General features: G+C 41.7%; 1 protein-coding gene across 4 annotated transcripts in view; it reads right to left on the reverse strand.

Annotated features, from left to right (window-relative positions):
* MACROD2 (mono-ADP ribosylhydrolase 2) overlaps positions 1 to 16597 on the reverse strand; it is an 899949-nt gene that overhangs the window by 293220 nt on the left and 590132 nt on the right. The window lies entirely within an intron of this gene.

The following is a 16597-nucleotide window of genomic DNA, read 5'->3' on the forward strand; positions in this document are numbered from 1 at the left end:
AAAATGCATTATGCAACAAAAGATGGTTACATACACTGTGCCAGCAAGAACGACAATTTACATTTCTCCTAGCTGCACATGTTTTCTAGAGATTTGCATTTCCGTGAGCCAGAGTCAGTTTTCCACCAGTGGAAACCAAAGCTGTACGTGGTTTCACAAGAGAGACAGTTTTCTTTGTGTGCCGTTGATATGCGATATCACTTTTGCCTCTCACCTCTGGACTGACAGTGAACACAGCTCCAAGGTACAAGAGCACCTGGGACCAAAGTCTCAAATATCCACCCTCAGGCTCCCTCCAGATCCCCCGGCGATGAGTCATCATACAAAAGAAAGGAATTCTTCTTTACTTAATCACACAGGAAAACATTATTCAAAGCGAACGCTTGCTTTATATTTAACCAGGGAATTAATTAGGGAATGGTGATTAAGAAAGGAGAGGTCTAATGGAAAGAATACATCCTCCCCTCCCCTCTGAAAATACTTCAAGTAAAATAAAGTGGGGGAGAATTATAGTTTCATTCCTTCTCACAACCACCACCACTTACATCCTGAAAAATACTTAGCTTTTTAGTTTGTACCCAATAAATCACAACGAATCAGCTCTTTAAGGAAATGAGGAATGGAGTAGAAAAAAAAAAAAAACCAACACACAGTTACAGAGCTCAGGCTGAGGTGGCAACAGACACTCCAGCAATAAAAGGCAGGCATAAACGATGATTTTTGTCCAGTTTAGCAACAGATTTTTAAAATTCACCACTGTTGAAGTTTCACATGTTAAGAGATAATTGCTCTCAACAAGTGTTTTGTTTTCAATTTTTTTTCCACAAGTCAACTAACAGCACATGCTTTAGATACTCTTATCGGCCACACAGAATGAGTAACAGAGTATTCGGGTTCCTTCTTTTACTGGCCCCCCAACTCTGGGCAAGGGAAAACAATCCTCCAGCACCACCGATGACTTCAGATCCCCACACGGGCGGCCACGCCGCCCACCCGGGGAATCACGGGCTGGGGAGGCTCTGTGGCCCCCAGGCACCGAAAGGAGCACCCTGCGCCAGGTCCCCCGGCATCGCTGCAGATTTATCACCTGCGCAAAGCAAAGGGTATCTGGCTGGTACGGCGTCCAAGCGAGACGCACCTACTTAAAGCCCTGATGGTGATCCTGAAGGGATTTACAACACTGGCTGCTGTGCTACGGGACAGGCTCAGCCCACACCGTGAAGTTCTCGCGCCGCAGCTGTGCTTACTGGGGCCACTGGAGCTCAGTGCCTGAAGGGAAGCCTGCGGGCTCCAGGGGACGGGGCTTCCTTTTCAGCTTTGCTCAGAGAAGAGAAGATCAGATCAGACAACTGCATTTTCAGCATTGCATGGCAGACGCTTGTCGCATTTGTTCGTCTTCATTCACAGAATACACTGCTCCGAAGCTTTAGCTAGCAATTTGTGTGTTGTGCCTGTTTCTTAATACCTACTTTAAAAATTACTGTGTAGACATGTCATAATCATTACCTTGCTTTCAGTTTCTGTCATGCACCTGAAACATATCTGAATGAAGCTACAAGTCTGTGTAAAATCCCATCGAGCTCCTTCCGACTGCTGGTCTGTGCCATAACTTAGATGAGCTCTGCCCTCTCCCTCATTCAGAGATGATCACAGCATATAACCAGCAGATGTAATTTTGTAAAACGTGACAGTGCTTTTATTCATTCAAGAAAGGCCCGTGCCTGAGATCACATATCAACTGTGTTTCCTCTTGGCTCCTAGGGAGACAATTTAGTCTAGATGCCAGGCTGAAATTACTGGCAGAGCAGTAATGGGGAACTCACAGCATGGGTATCAACATACTACAATATTTGGCTTATGGACAAAAGATGTTAAGGTTTCTAACCTTTTCTGTGCATAATAATATCTTAATTATATATTTGATTTCAATAAAAAAAAAAAAATCAATTTCACAGTAGGAAACATTCATTCCTACTTCCACAATAAAACGTTTCTCATCTTAATTTGTTGCTGGTAACTGCTATTTATTGACTAACCTTTAATTTCTTTGCTACTGAAATAGCGTGTTTGCTTTACTTCAGGGCTAATAAGAAATGCTACCCTGACAGCACTCAGAATGGATATAACTTCAGAGTAAAACACAAGTAATAATGGCAAGAGCTTCTTACTACACTGCTGCCATCATCTAGAGAAAGAGGCCAAATTAAATCAGCTGTGTGAATACTGTAAGACTGAAATTTATTTCATTCCTGTAGGAGAGGATGTGGGCACTCAGCCTCTGGTACTTTTTAATCTAATGTTTCTTTACTAAGGCTACAGCAGCAGTGCTAATTAGGATGAAATGTAATGCAGTTTCATGAGGAAAATTTACAATAGTCACCACGCGGAGGCCAAGTTGGACTCCAAGACATTTCAATAAAAGGGACCTGAGTATTTAAATACTTAAGGGCTTGTCTACAACAAGGGGTTCTAGTTCACACTGAGCTGCAATGTATTAACCGTTATACATTAGATGAATACAATTGCTACGTCTACATGACCAGATGCCTCCTACTGCAGTCCTAATAATTGCTTCCACAGAGCAAGGACTTTCTCCGAATTAAGTGCTCGACATTCTGCACCGGCATCCCAGCGTCACTTCTGCCACAACCAAGCCACATACAAGGTAAGCACTTTTCTTCCAGCACATAATACAGCAGACAAAAATATCATCAAACACAAATTGAGCTTTCTCCGATTTCACTGCATCACCTCATGAAAGCAGACTAACTAATATTTGTGTTTGAGAGCCATTCCTTCATGCAACTTTCATTACTGAATCTTTACAAAGAACTCATTAAAACAAAGAACTTTACAAAGAACTAATTTTTAAAAAAGTTTACTAGAATTGCAAGTAGAAGCTCCTGAGCTGCCTGCCTTTATGCCCTTGATATTGCTAGGGGTTACCCGCCATTCACAGCTTCTTTTTCTGACCTTCTCCCTCCTGCTTGCCAGCAAGTGGGAAGTTGCCCTGGGTCTTGGCTTGGAGCACTGCACCAGCACAACTACGTTCTCCATAGTGACCGAGAAAATGATACGCAGTTATTTCTCTTTGCCTGGTTTTTATGGACCAAAAATAATTAACTTGCCTTCCACTTTGAAAGACTACTCCTACAACACCTTAGCAGCATTAAGAAATTGCAGAAGCACTAACACCCAGACCAAAGAAAGACCGGAAGCTCCAAAAACCTAAGGGCCAAAACACTCTCCATGTCAGATATACAGAAATTTGAATCCTTGCTTCAACAGGAGGAGAACACCCCTCTCCTGCCACTCAGAGGACCTGACCCGACACTCAGCCAAACCGTACTCTCTTACACTACCTCAGTTTATTATTTTTAAAGTTGGACTCGAGTTTTTGTTTTTCAGCTTCCTTCATTTATATCAAAATATTACAGTAAGATGAGTTCCTCTGTGCGGTAGGCATACTTGTCTTAAAAGTAGTATAGTGAGCACCTTTGCTAGATTGTTTGCCTTGCAGTTGGTGATTGCCTCATGAACTGGAGTGGCAGGTGAGTGGGCAGAGAGAAAATTGCTTGCTTAAGAGCAGCTCTGACAACACTGCTCTGCTGTGATTCACGAGGGTGAATGCCAGAGGAACGCTGCAGAGGTAAAGCACAGGGTTACAAGGTAAAGCTGCCTATCCTAGAACGAGCTCTGCTGCATAGAGTTTAAATTATGCTTTAACTTATAAGTAACTTAAGTTTAACTTATAAGTAAAATAAAGTATAAGAGAAAAAGTACAGGACTTTTCACACCTTAAGTTCCCATGTGTATTTTCAAAAAGTTCACTGTAACGTAAATATATATTTGTAATAACTTTGTAGAACATCACAGATTAATAATGTTCTGGTTTCCTTGGCACTTCACTACCTCTATGACTTGTCATGTCCACCTTAAAAAAAAAAAAAGTATTTACTGCCTAAAGCCTATGCTTTCTGCTGAAAAAAACCCATGTTTAGATAGCATGCTATGAGTATCTTCTAACATGCAACGCCAAAAAGCTGTGGCATGTACATCGTGGCATGATGAAGTGCTGTTATCAAGACTGTGGCACAGCGCTATGAAAGCTAAGTATCAGCTAAACCACAAAGTAAACTAATTTAAATGGTATCAATTGTTTGAATAATGAATAATTTATTTTCAGGACAAGATTTTATGGTTTGAATCTAGTGGGTGGTGAAGAGACGTGGTGGGGAATATAGTGGTGTACGTTTATCACTTGGAGCACGTGGTCGAGGTGCTACAGTGGCAGGGAACATACAGGACCTCAGCCAGGAAATGGGAAGATGGGAGAGCGCTCTGTGCAGTTTGACGTCAGGTCTTTTTCATTTCCCTTGTTTGGCTGGTGATGTGCGTTTTGTAGTCCTTACTCCCCCTACGCATGGCTGACATTTTGAGACGAATTACAGTTGTCAAGATGGAATATGAAATGGCAGAGAAAGCATGGTCCTAGATGAACTTAAAGAAAACCTTTCAATTCTTTTAGTGGCAGAAAATGATATTTAACTATCAGTGGCCCATGCTCCAAACCCATTGCAATCATTATTTTCAATGTACAAGCAGAGGGATTCAAAACTGGAAACCCTTCAAAGCTCATCCATGCCCACCCTGGCAGCTGGTACACGCAAACGTAACACCAGGCGTGCACGACAGTACCACTGACCTGCCGTGGCCCGCTCCCCACAGCATTTCAGTACAGCACACACCCAGTACTCCTATACCCACTTTGTATTAAATCATCTCCGTTGTGCGGACACTGACTTGTGGTATGCAACCGCAAGTAGTGCCATCCACGCCCACAGTTCAACAGGAGGATGAACTGTAGAGCTCGGGGACAGCGAGAGGGATGCAAGCGCACCAACTAGCTATCCCCACGTCTAGCGTCAAGCAGTGGGAGTTCGCACCAGGAGAACCAGCAACTTACTGTTCCTTTCACCCTGCCATGACCATTAGTCTGCCGTAACTTAATTTCTGTGAGCCTAAACAGTCTGAACCCAGTTATAGCACCATTCTTCAGCGTGCATCGAGCAACTTCAGTATCGGCTACGCTGATATTCCCGTTGATCAGCCAAAGCTTCTAAAAAAATTGAGTTCCTTAGATGCTTTTCAAAATAACATGCTCTATAAAACCACCTAACTCCCAAAAGCACCTATAAACTTCAGGGCCTATTGTACCTCTTAAACTGCACAAAATATTAATAGGGTACATACATACATAGTTAAGATATCAGTAACATCAAACATTCAGAGTCAAGTTTCGCTACTTTTACTAGATTAAACTTATACACCAAACCATTTCATAAACCACTAACTATAATACTATCCTGCTGCCTTTTAAAAATTCTTATGCTACTAGTTGGAAGAAAAATAAAATAAAAACTTATGTTATTTCCCAGTTAATCTCCTGCCACAAATTCTATATTTGTCATCATTCTGAACTGTAATTTAACAAACAGCAAATTTTACAAGTAACTATCAAAGAAAATTTACTTATTAATAGAAAACTCTAATGCAATTCCCTATACTGAAAATGAAGCAAAAAAATTAAATGGGAGAATTGAATATGAGAATGTTTAAATGCAGTTTTCATTACGGGCCATATTAGCATGTTTATTAATTTGTCTTTAAGAACACAAAAGTAATTATTGCCTCAAAAATGAGTCTTTTGAATACGGCAGATCACACACAAACCTTTAGGCATTCGTATGAGCTTCCTCATTCACACACTGGCAGGTTCATGGGCTACAACGTTCCGCTGTTCAGCATGGTCAGAAACACTGGGCATGCAAATGCCCAAAGAAGTGTAGTAGCAAGGGGAATTTGCTGGTAGAAACATAAGCATCCGGTTATTTTCTATGACTAAAAGTTTACACGCCAGCTATGTGAAGGTTCTCAAAGGATGCCGATAAAGCAACTACAGTTGAAGTTCAGATTCAGACCCAATATGAAACATCCTTTCTATATCGTGGCTCAAGCCCCTCCTACGCCCCTTCATTTACCAAAATATTGCACAACAGAAGGACAACTGGTTTAGAAAATGATACACAGCAGTAATTAAATTTAAAATAAAAACCTAACAGCTGGATGGCAAATGATTATTGATGGAGAGGACTTGTCCCAAGGCTCCTGAAAGCTGGCTTTCAAATAGTAAAAGTGATTTGCAACTGGGCAATAAAGTGCTTCATCGTAACTCAGAAAACACAGAAATCCAGAACAAATGTGTCCATTTTTTAGAGGATCTCCACAAGTTTCCCCTGCTGGTCACACTTAAAGACTGCTCCAGATAAATATTTACCACAAAGACTGCCATTTTTCTTTATGTCTGTTTATTTATACCAAGGGCAGCTACTGAAAGAGGCCACCTGCGAGGTTAAAAGGGCCAAAAGAACGTCTTTAATATTTTCTGTTTGACCAAGGGGCTGTGGGGGCGGCTCTTCCTTTGATGACCTGTTTTGCCACAAAACTCGCAATGTTCTCATTGTCAAATTGTGTGTCATCTCACACAATGAGCGACAATTTTGTTTAATTTTTTTACTGAAATAATTACAAACTTCAACCAAAGAACACTCCGTCAACAATGAAAACATGGGGAAAAATACTGAGGAGTCATTACCAAGATTTAAAAATTTTAGCAGCTGCATATTCTGACTTCATACAAATTTAAAATGGATTTTTGAAGACATTGAAACGAGCTGCTACAATGAACTATGCAAGATAGTAGAGCATTGTAGTATGGAATTAACTTAAGAAGATTCACTACTTGAGGAATCTCACCCAATTTTTATTTTAAATTTTTCAAATTTATTATCTTTCAGTAGTTGAAAGTAATAGCTCAGTTAACTGCCTGGATAAAGACCTGGACTGAAAGTTGGTAAAATAATTTATTTGATTTACCGAAGTATAAACTCAGTTGTGGGATGGGGGTTGTCTGGCTTTTTCTAAACTATTTGCACATTTGTAGTTAGAATGAAAAGCTTATAGGGGAACTACAGACTAACAGCTTAGTACACATTTTAAAAATCATAAACCATTTATATGTAGGAATCCTCAGAAGGGAAATTGTATGAAATGAAATGTAAAATTGTAAATTTTAAGAAATGAAATTGTAAAAAAAAAAAAAAAGGAGAAACCACCACTCACAAAGAAAAGCTGTTCATGTTATGGACATGGTTTAGTGGTGGTCTTGGTAGTGTTAGGTTTACGGTTGGTCTCGATGATCTTAAAGGTCTTTTCCAACCTATACCATTCCGTGATTCTCTAACTGCAGGCAGGTTGGAAGGCACCTCTAGAGATGGTCTAGTCCAACCCGCCTGCTCAAAGCAGGGCCACCTACAGCTGGTTGCCCAGGACCACGGCCAATTCAGGTTGGAATATATCCAAAGGATGGAGACTGGAGACCTCTGTGGGCAACCTGTTCTGGCATTTGACCAACCCCAAAGCAAAGAAGTGATTTTCTTATGTCTAAATGGGATTCCCTGTATTTCAGTTTGTATTCATTGCCTCTTCTCCATTCAGCAGGCACCACTGAGAAGAGTCTGGCTCATCTTTGCTCCCACCCATCAGGTAATTATATACATCGATAACATCTTGCTGATGAGCCTTCTCTTCTCCAGGCTGAACAGCACCTCCTTGTGTAAAATACAGTCCAAGCTCTTAATGATTGTTGTGGACCTTCGCCGGAGTTGCTCCACTATGTCCGTGTCTCTCTCGTACTGGGGAGCCCAGAGCCAAGTAGAGGGGAAGAATCAACTCCCTTGATCTGCTGGCAACAGTCGTCTTAACGCAGCGCCCAGGAGGCTGGTGGCCTTCTTTGCCTCAAGGATGCGTTGCTGGCTCATGGTCAGCCTGTTGCCCACTGGGAACCCCAGGACGGCCTCTGCAGAGCTGTTTTCCATCTGGTCACCCCCCAGCGTGTACGAGTGCGTGGGGCTGTTCCTTGCCAGGGGCAGGGCTTTGCATTTCCCTCTGCTGAACTTCATGAGGACCCCCGTGTCCAATTCTCCAGCCTGTCGGGGCGCCTCTGAAAGGCAGCACGACCATCTGGTGTATCCAGCTGCTCCTCCCAGCTTTGTATTGTCTGAAAACTCCCTGGGGTACTTTCTGCCCCATCATCTAAGTTACTAATGAAGATCTTTAATAGTATTGGCCCCACTATTGGCCCCTGGGGTACACTACTAGTGACTGGCCTCCAGCTGCACCTTGTGCCACTGACCACAACCCTCTAATCCCAGCAGCTCAGCCAGTTTTCAGTCTACCTCACACACAGCAAAAACCATAGACAGAAACATAATAATTGGGTTTATAAGACAGCATCTGCCTAGGATGTTCAGAGCCATTGCAGTTGAAACACCAATTAAAGCAGCAAAAGCACAGATGATGAGGAGGAAAGAATAAAACATCAAATGAGAACTTAGAACAGATTTAATTGTTTTTTTCTTTCTATACCAACCCATGCCAAAACAGGCTTGAAATGAATAAACTGATTTTGAACCACATCTGTGATGTGCTTTTAGCCCCAGTAAAGAACAGTTATGAGTTTCCTTCATGCCAAAGAGCAAGAAATTAAAAATCCCCTTGCCTTTTTCAAAAAGGGAAAGGGACATTCACCTACACGCCCTGTATTGCATCAGCCTCTCAGCACTGCAGAGCACAGAGCAATTGCTAGGTTTGTCTCCAGAGTCCCTGAACTATCAGTGTCCAATCATCTTGTGAAGAAGAACTTGAATATGCAACTTCCTTCACAAGAACACCACAGATAGAGCCCTTATTACTTTTTAAAATGAAAGATATCAACTATTTTCAGAAGACTAATAATACTGTTTAATCATACTAACTTCAAAAAAACCTGTTGTATTAAGGGATTCCAATTCTTTAGCCTCAGAGGCCATCTTCACAGCAGTGTTTGGGCATCTCACCCCCACTGGCATATTTCTACTCACAAGATCCTGCAGGACCCACTGACCTCATCTTACGTGTGTATCGCTAAGAGGAAAGCTAGGATCCAGCTTCATCTCAGTTAAGTCATTTTGAGGCTGGACTTCTGGTCTAAGGTTCTCTCTACAGTTAATAAAGAGGGTAATTCAGCTGTTTCAGGTCAAATGAATGGCTCTCGTGGGGAACTGCTGACTACAGAGTGACGCTAGATGCCCAAGCTAAATTTAGGTGAAACCAATCTCTCCCTTCGCACAGGAAATCATACGTGTTTGCCAGAAAGCATATTCAGGAACTCTCTTTCTCTTGAGTCCTAACCACAGGAATATTCTTTCCATTGATTCAATACAAAACTACTCCTAATGAAAAATGATGGGCCAGATTTCTCCAGCTTCATGAGGTCATCCTGTATGGCAGTCAGACTCATGGGTGCGATGGCAAAGGAGAGCTTAAAACACTCCAGGAAAAGGTCTGTCTGGCACAATCCTGCCTCAGACAAATACACACACCGCGGCACTGAGCAGGCACCTCCAGGCCACAAATACACTCTGTTTCTCAAAAGGGCTAATTAAGAACTACACGGCGTCCTCAGTCTTGTGCACTGGTCTCGCTTCCAGGAGCGCAGCTGTGAAAATCAGATCTGCTGGTCACAGCACAGGCTCCTGGTAGTCCAGGGTCATTTCCACTCCAGGGGATGCAAATGCCGAGACGTACGTTGTGCTCGGAAGACACAGACATTGCAAGCCTGGCCCGAGCCCACGCAGGCTGGTAGGAGAGGACATCCCTAATGCAGCATTAGCATTTCCAGCATACAGGTCATCACACTTACTAATACATTCTTAACAAGCTCAAACTTAGCGTGTAGGGCCCTGATCCAAATCAATAGTGCCACATCTACAGTCAATACTAGCTTTACATTTATAATATTTTCAAATGAAAACAAAAGGAGTAAGAACCCGCAAGACTATATTAATATAAAAACATTTGAAAGGAGATACTCAACGACATTTACTGACTGCAGTGACAATAACTGCTTCATTCTGTCCTTACTGCTTCATCTAAACCAACATACCCAAGGAAATACCGCTGCACCTTTACTGTGGTCCAACTCAGATCTGAGCCAACCTTGCAAGAAAAAGCCATTAAATTACATTAACATAGTACTGAGATCATTCTCTGACAACCAAGAATAATGAGGTAAATTAAGGGCAGATGGATATTGAGGCTTTCCTCTAAATGTCCTTAATTTTGTAGGTTTTAGACATACTGTCTCCTGAACCTCAGTGCAATTTTAGTTTTACTGTTTGTGATATTTATAGCTCCCACTTATATAAGTAATATGTAATTTTAATGCAGGTCTACTAGTTCCAACTGCCATTGACACGGACTGTAAAATGAAAAAGGGAGGATACCTTGTTGAATAAGACGCTATTTTATTTCCTTCCTGCCACCTTAGCCACTGCGATACAGTGGGTTAATGTCTTATTTAGATTCCAACCTTGTCAACGCATCAAAGATCCTCCCAGGTGAAGAGGAGCAGGGCTATGCAATTGATCTCCCCTAACCTGTAACGTCTGTGTCACTCTGGTCCAGGGTAAGCGACTGAAATGCATGTTTCTTTTTGAGAGAGGTAAGAGAGCCGCTGATTGCCTCGAAGAAGTACATGATGATGAAAGGTATGAGACAGGAGTAGACCTTGGGAAATGTCAAGGGAGATCACAGTCAAAATTGCCTTCTTTATCCAGAATAAATAACAGCAGTTGTGGATTACGCGACTGTAATTCTGTTGAGGAGGTCTGGTAACATAAATCACGATAAAGACAACTTGAGACTCTTTTTAAGGACCAAGGAGGTTATTCGTATTTTTTAACTTATTTTCTACTGTTCCCAGGCACAGTCTCCACAGATGTTTCTATGGCTATCGTGAGTCCCCTCAATGCGGTATTTTTCCCCTCTCTATTTATTCTCTGCTGTCACCCCACTCTAGCTTCTTCCTTTCCCTGCCTTCCACGTGCCCTCTCCCCCCCAGATGACAGATTGCTGCCATCCGCCCGCTCTGAATTCACTGCTTCCATTATCGCTTCCCTTACAGCTGTGGCACATCTGCTTTCAGATCCACTTTACAATTTTTCCTAAGATCCTGCCTTGCTTTCAGCATTGCTGGAGCGCCTGTGCAAGCAGAGCAGCAGCTACAGGAACCTCGTCACCATCTGTAGCTTGATTCGGAGCCATTGCAGGCAGCAAGAAATCCTCAGCAGCAAGAAATCCTCAATCCTCAACTGCAACCCAAATCCTGTTTCTACTGTTTTTCTTCTTTCAAACTGCTGTCGAATGACACAAAAAAGTTAAGCTGCACCAGTATTGCCAAAAATGGGTCAACAACTCTGGATACCTCATTTCTGGTACAGTGGGGTTAGTTCAGAAAATGGAAAACAACGCACTGTCCGAAAGAACGTTCTGGAAAAATCAGTGGCAATGCGTTCAGTGGGGCACTCTGAAAACGAGGAGTCCTGAAGAAAGGCCAGTCCGGGTTTGCAGGTTCTGACACGTTTCCTCATTCGGAGTAACCCCAACAGCATTTCTACCAAGCTGAATGAATCTGCATAATGCTTCACTTGGCATCAGTAAACGTGTCAGGATACATCTCAATAAAAGTTCAATGTCAATGCAAGAAAGGCCATCACGTACATGGGAACAGTAAAAAAAGAAAACCACCCCACCCAAAACCTGAGAAAATATGTATATTTTCTCTAAGTTCTTCCAGCTTTCATTCACTTACAGACATTTACTCTTTCTCTTGATAGGTGCTGCTGCAAAAATACAAGGTTAACAGTTTTAAATGGAAGTGTGGCTTTAATTTTCTATGTCCTCCTGTTTAATACAATCATCCAGACAGGTTTTTGTATTGGATTCAAGTAACACTTAAATGCCTTGTCAAATTCTTCCTATTTTCAAATGTTTTGTATGGAAATAATTGGTACCTATATTTTTAAAATAGTAGAAGCGGCAAAACTGGAGAAAAAGCATAAAGATTTATCTCTTTTTTAAAATAGGTATTTCCCAAATGAAGAAAACTGCACAGAGTAATCAAAATGGAAGAGAAAAATATAGCTATAGCTTTGATTTCTCTGTCTTTTCTGGTTGAGTTGCCCCCAGATGCCCCTTTCATTTTAAAAAAAAAAGCATATTGAGATCCTTGTGCTGTTACTTTTGAGTTTTTTTTCTTAAAGGAAAGACAGACATGAAAAGGTCTAAACCAGAGACGCATTATTATTCAAGAAACGTTATAAGGAACAACCACTTGCATTACTAATACTTTATCATTCATGCAAACCATTTAGCGTGAGAGACAAAGGCAGCATATATACATCTAAACAGCTATGTATGCCAAACAGATACCAGTTCTGGAGAACAAATACGGCACACAGAGGGGGGAAAAAACCCAACAAAACCCCACACTAAAAAATCCAAAGCAGTGAGCAAAATGAATGCAATTAAGAACTTGCGTCCGTGGATGGTAAAGGTTTAAGGTTTAAGAAACTGGTTTTACAATTTCTTGTTTTCAAATACTTTGAAGAGAATTAAGAAATAACTGAAAGGTTGTGTACCATGTGCCATGGTAAGGGCTGTATAAAAGAAGAGGGAATGTTCGTGTTAAGGCCCCGGTTCTTCTTTCTGTCTTTCCTCCAAGCTCCCATTGATTTCAGTGAGAGTTCTGCACATGCAGTGACTCCAAAACGGGGCTCTAATTGCTTGTGTTTTCAGACTGCTGCAAAGGCATTAACACAGAGAAATTTCCATTTGTGCTAATGGGATCTGTATGGCCAACGATACTTGTTTTTCTTCCTGAGCATATTCCCCTGGTTCTTGTTCTTTTGAGATCTGCTTCAACAGAACACTTCTGTCTTGCATTAAAATACAGTTACGAATTTCATAACTAAACAGTACTTTAAACCATATTGTTTAATCTATGACTTTTCCTCTGACAAGTGTGAAAACGTGTGCAATATGACAGAAGGTTTGCTATAGTAATTGCATGTTGTGATTGAATGATAGAGTAACAACCACGGAAATAACTGTCTCGCTAAAATTGCTGCAGAAGGTAAGTTGCTCCTGTACAGTTTTAACTTATGCACCATCTGTTTTGCCAGTCCTTTCAATGTTCCTTTAACTAGTTAAGGGATTTTATTGTTGTTCGTATAGGCATTGCCACACTTTCTCTGACCTTTTGCACGTTTTACTTCGGAAAGAGCGTGTCTCTGTCCCTTTCTGTCCCTCCCTGCCTCTCTCCCCTCAAGCCTCGCTGTCCCCACCTGGGACTCATTCATCTGCCACCCACATCCGACAGACCTACCACCCATGTTTTCTAAATTATTGCCATGTTAGCTAGCAAAGAGGAGATTATATATGGGCAAAACGCTTGGTCTTTTTGAATATTCTTCCAGTAGATGGAGACACATCCACAAAGTGTTTATTTCCCTAAAAGCTGACATTATTAACCATCAGTTCAAGAATAAAGTAATATTCCAAAATTACTATTATACTCAAGACCTACCCAGTTGTGAAAAAAGAAATATATTTGGATAATAATCACATTGTAGACTTGAATTAAAATGCTAAATCATTTGCAATATAGCACTAAGTAACACTACATTAAACTTAACAGATTATCAAGACTCTATTTCTATATAAAAACCAAACAGCTGAAGTTAAAAAAAAATTGAACAAAAAACCTCTTCAGCTGAAGCGTATGCATTGTCCCCTTTACACATCAGCAAAACCCTACAATGGAATAACCAACACAATAAAACTGTGTTATTTTAGTGTGGCACACAGTGACAGTACGTTACGTTACAACAATAAGAACTAAGGATCCTTCAAATCAAACTTGCAGGTGGACAAAAAAAAAAATAGGGGATATCAAGTGAAACCAGCATGTTGCAAGTTCAAAACAAACAAAAGGAGATGCTTCTTCACATAAAGCAGAGTGGATGCCACACAAAAGAGAAAAGTTTATGGGACTTGAAAAATCAATATTACAAATTCACCTAAGAAAAAGCCAGTGAGGGATTTAAAGCGTGACGATAAAAATCTGTGGATCATAAAGTCCCTGAGTGATGAAAAGCCGGGGCTAGGAAAGCGTTCTAACAACTGCCATTAAATGCTTACCCTGTCCTTACACTCCTTGCTAAGCATCAGCTCTTGGCCAAAGCAAAGGCAGGGCATCGAACGAGACAGATGTTTGGTCTGATCCAATGGGGACGTTCCTACAGTCTTCAACAAACCTTCTGCATAGCTATCGAGAAAATTATGGACAAGCTGGCAAAAGGAAGGGTTTTTTGTACGCTAAAATCTGTGAAAATAACAAATTACATCAGGACAACAATAATTGCCAAATAGGAGGAGAGCCACTAAAGCAGCAAACAGCACACGCGGATCATTGAGGCGACGGCTGGCTCACGCGGACGCAGCTCGTGGAGCTGTCGGCACGCCACCGACAGTCAAGGAGAATGGCACACGCCGGCGGTCACCAGCTAGCGCTCACCGCGCCCTCCCTCTCCAGGGACACCAGACTCTTCCTACTTAGTGAACGCCTCCTCGTCCTTTTACCAAGACTTCACAGAGCCGGCAAGGGTCAGAATCAGAAACAGCCTAAAAAGGACCTATACAAGAGGCATGGAACTGGTGCAGTACCTTTTTTCAAGGGGAAGGAACGTCTCCGTCACACAGAAGCAGCCCACGAGCCTCCTCTACCCTGCCCGAGACACAGGGTTTTGGAGAGCAAGTCTTTCATCCCCTTTTCTGCCATGGATGTCCTTTTGAGCAACCCTCACCTGTAAAGAAGGCATCAGGCAGGGGAGTTCGCTGTGCAATGTGCTCTTGCTTCCCCATGGCATGAACAAGGAACGTGTATCACACTAGTCAATGCTAATCGCAAAAGGGACTACGGACCTTCCTTATCCTTGCTGGATTTGCCTCCAGCCACAAGCAAGCCATAGGAAGGTTTCCCACTTCCCCTGGGAAGGTTTTCTCTCTCTGGTCTTCATTTTGCTTCTTCCCAATGTGCTGCTGTGGGAGGGTTTGGGAAGGACTTCATCCCTGCACAGCGAACAGCTCTCCGAATTGGAAAAGTAAAATACCACATTGCCTTACGTTATTAGTGCCTCTTGCTTTACGACAAAATAAACACGAGGAAGAGGCATGTTTTATACTCACCTTCCATGAGCATATTGAATACACCAATTGTCATAATATTTTAAATATTTAACAGATCTTTACTACTTCTGCTATATCTTTTTTTTTTTGTAACTCAGTGATCCACCTGATAGCAGCATTCACATTATACACCCCCCTAAAAAAATATCACCCCTAGCCACATCTTAAGAGCTGAGCATTTTATTTGCCTTTCCAGCCAGCGCTGTTTTCAAGAAGTCATCCAAAAATCACTTTCAGAAAATTTTTCTCCAAGGAGTTACAACTAATTAAGAACCCATCCATGTTTTAGTCATTTACATGATTCCATTGTGGATTCTGAAATTTTTATCTAAAGTCTTTGAAGTTTATATATAAAGTCAGTCATTCTGAGTCATCAGCAAATTATAGCCTTCTTTACTGCACTGTTGGTAACACTGTTAAATATATGGAGCAAAACTGGTCCTGACACTGCTCTCCCTAATACTACTGTTAACCTCTTTCATCAAGAGAACGGCTTTGCTATTCTTTGTATTCATTTCTCATCTGCTAATTGATTTTTGATCCATAACTTCCAAAGGCTATCAACATCTCCATCTCGTGAATTTTTTTTTTTTGGTCTATCGTCAATAAACGCCGCTGCTTATTTTCTCAACAATACCTGGCAATGAAAGGGAGGCTGTCATTGCAGCACAAGCCTTCCTAGTCTAGTTGGTGCCCGAAATAAAGCAGGAGTCTATCTCCGGGACTGCCAGACAAGACAGTCAAGACTTCCATCCTTAGCTCGGTGAGGGGGGGCACGCACGGCCCAGGACAGATAGGTAGAGCTGGGCAAACGTAGCGATCCTAAAAGCGCAGGCGGAAGCAAACAGACAAGAGGGAGGCCAATATACATAACATTTCAGTCAAATTTTGACCTGTTCCAATAATAAATGAGAGAAATCGCTTGAACACTCCACATTATTGAGCCGTGGTCCCTGACCTTTGTTAGTCCGTACACGACAAGCAACATCAGCCATTGCCTTCCCTGGCACCCGGACCACTGTGACAGCAACCCTGGCTTCAGCTTGCTCGATCCTGTGGCCACAAGATGGAGAGCACTGGTCAAGGGCTTTGGCTTTTCTTCTTAAGAAGAAAAGAATTTATTTTATAAGTGTTATGATAGTAAGCACCGCTCAGAAAAATAGTGGCACATTGATTAATGCTGTATCAAAATATTGTGTTTTAAGCTGTACATGGAGTATATTTGGGGTAATTTGGCTGACTACCAACTAAGTACCACAAGTGAGGCATAAAGCTGTCTCATTTCTCTCCTCCAAATTATTCCTTAAAACCTTTTCTTTTTACATCAGCGTCTAAAAAAACTTGACAAAATGTAACCTGGTGTTACACTGAGCCTGCTTCAAATTGTGACAGCTAACGCTACCTCTTC

The sequence above is a fragment of the Mycteria americana genome, chromosome 3 (genome assembly GCF_035582795.1).
Source record: "Mycteria americana isolate JAX WOST 10 ecotype Jacksonville Zoo and Gardens chromosome 3, USCA_MyAme_1.0, whole genome shotgun sequence".
Lineage (NCBI taxonomy): Eukaryota > Metazoa > Chordata > Aves > Ciconiiformes > Ciconiidae > Mycteria > Mycteria americana.